Source organism: Malaclemys terrapin, chromosome 7, assembly GCF_027887155.1.
Source record: "Malaclemys terrapin pileata isolate rMalTer1 chromosome 7, rMalTer1.hap1, whole genome shotgun sequence".
Taxonomy (NCBI): Eukaryota; Metazoa; Chordata; order Testudines; family Emydidae; genus Malaclemys; species Malaclemys terrapin.
The window spans coordinates 100980100-100983079 of record NC_071511.1 but is presented as its reverse complement, the minus strand read 5'-3'; positions in this window follow the sequence as shown (position 1 = coordinate 100983079).

Sequence of the window (2980 nt, the reverse complement as noted above, 5' to 3'; positions counted from 1 at the left end):
TTATAAGGCCATTTGATTAATCTTTGTCTACTGTCTCCTACTATGGGCTCTTATCCATAGCGAATCATAAAACTCACTTATACACTTTGAGTTTGATCTGATTCCCTTTATCAAGGGAAAGAGGCCTATTGACTTCAGAGAAGTTGGATCAGGTCTTGTATACCAAGGCTTACCCAGAGGTCTAGAACTAGACTGTTCATAGTTCCCAAACTAGTTTGAATGCTTACCTGAAACTTTTTTAGCTGTAAATCAGGCTGAAATACTATAAGCTCAGTCAGCCTTCCCCATTAGATTTCCAGTACTTCCTGGTTTCTCCTAGACTAGTGAAAGCCTTGAGAATGAATTTTCTTGGACTATTTCCGTACTTCCATTTTTAGCCCCATCTGAAACTAGAAAGTAAAGATGCACATAAAAATTATGGAACAACAACAGTTCAGGATTTGCTACAGTGGCAAAGACATATGAAATCTTCCCATACTTTCATTTTAGATTTGTGTTTTAATAAAAATTTCATCTGGATGGAGCAAAATTATAGTCTTTGAATGGAGTGTTTCATTGTTTGGAATTATTTCTTCAGTTTATGGCCCTATTGTTATTTCACTAGTTCAGCTGAAAGAAACTCTTGAGCTAGTAAATCTTTTGTGGGGCTATTCTTTCCTCCCTAGGTGATACATTTTAGGAAAGTGAAAAATGTTAAGAGTAAAAAATGTGCAGTAAATATAAAAACTGCCCTGGGTTTGAGTGTACAGGGGATGAAGCTGGGCCAGAATAAAGCCCTACTTTTTTTTCTTCTTCTTCAGAAAAATGACTAAGTCTTCAGAAACTATACACACCAAGTACTTGAAAAAACAAAATGATCTTTCCCAGGGGTGTAATTACCTCAGCTCACAGCCTTCTAGCCAACCTTTCTCAAACACATTGGCTAGAATGCCAAACTTCATTAGAGCATGAAAAAGATCAGAACTTTGAAACCTCCACCTGCCACACAGATAAGTGATGAGGTTATAAGATGTTGCTGTAACTGTACCTTTTTCATTTCCAGGTGGGTTTTCTGTACCATACATTCATACTCCATTGATTCACAATAAACAAATCTCAAAAGAATGGCTTGTGAAATTGCTAGTAATTCCTAGCTTTGGTAGAGCTGCTGTTCCCATATTTCAGTGTATTGCCTGTATTTCAATGTCTTGCCAGAATCCAAAAATTCTGAATTTTCTGCATTTTTTTTAACTTCACAATAGATTTTGGGCCTGTAGGTTTTGGGCAATGACTGAGGCCAATACTTACTCGTAATGGACTATTTTACCCGTCCTTATGCTCAGATACAATAGTGATGAGTTGCAGTATAAAACCCTAAGATAGATACAACTGGTAGTAACAGAGTGAGTTCCTTTCAATGAATTCAGCATTTGGAATAATTGAGAATTTTTGTTGCTCTTGTAAAGTGTCTTGAGCAATGGATAGCATGTCAGTCGGGGGACACATTCCTTTAATTGCATTAATAGTTTCTAAAAACCCCAGACATTGTCAAAACATATACAACAGTTTTGCCCTATTTACAGATGTGATGACCAGCCCTCTTTAAGCTGTCTCAAATTGGGTACCCGGTAATTGAGGCACTCAATAATACAAGTCATTTTTTTAAAATCTAGGCTGCTTATTTTATCAAACAAATTTTGAATGTTTGCAGGAAAAAACAGAGCAAGTCTGAAAATGTTAATTTATTTTATTTTTTGTAGTAGCAAAATTATTTTCTAAGTTACTTTAGCAACAGTATGCATGAGAAAGGCCAGAGAACGAACCAAACCACTACATCTTCCTAACCATGGCCCTGTTTCAGAAAGGTACTTAAGCACCATCGAAGTCAGTGGACTACCCATGTGTTTAAAGTTAGTCATGTGCTGAATGAGGGCCCTTAACTGCTTCCACATGAAGCTGGAGGGTCACATTATACAGCACTATTGCAATTGAGAAATTCTGCTGGTCAGGTGAAACAGCTCCTGCCCCTCCCTTGTGGCAATATAAAACCATTACATCAGGGGTTCTCAAACTGGGGGTTGGAAGGTTATTACATGGGGTTGTGAGCTGTCAGCCTCCACCCCAAACCCTGCTTTGCCCCCAGCATTTATAATGGTGTTAAATATGTTAAAAAGTATTTTTAATTTATAAGGGGAGGGGGGTTGCACTCAGAGGCTTCCTATGTGAAAGGGGTCACCAGTAAAGAAGTTTGAGAGCCACTGTAATACATTAAGAAAGCCACCTATTTCCTCATTTTGCTAAATTCCAATTCCAGAGGAGAGAGGGGCATTCAATGCAGGTACCTGCTGCAAGTAAGAATGGCTCACAGTAACACAACACAGCTAAGGAAAGAAATGGGGTGAAATTCTTCTGACTCAGTTCTATTGAAGTAAATGGGAGTTTTGCCATTGGCCTCAGTAGAGCCATGACATTAAACAAATTGTGGTGAGTAGTGGTTCAACATTCTGTAACTCCAGTTACTCTCAAGTATATGCTAAGGCTGACATTTTCAATGCCATCTAGGGGTTCTGGTGTGGATGCCCTATTTCTATTAAAATGAATGGGAAATGCACCTCCAAATCCCCTAGGCAGCTGTAGAAGACTAATCCTAAAATTTTCCCCCTTCTGCAACAGCTATCCCTGATATTGGAGGATTGGGTAACACACAAGGGAGGTGTCTCAACCCACAGTCACTCTCTGCTTGCAACAACCAATAAGGGCTTGAGTGTTAGTGTGAGGCACGCTGGGGTGTAAATTAATAGTGTACACCAGGAAGTACACTAACTGGCTGTGTGGATCCTGCTGCTGTGCTCTAAAATTCCCCGACTGCACACTGACCTAATCCTATAAACACCCCAGATTGCTGCATACTAATCATCTACCTAGACAAGACCTAAGAGAAAGAAAACACACACAGCATCAACTAAACCCTCCGCTCTTCACTCTGTTAAAAAGGTAGCAT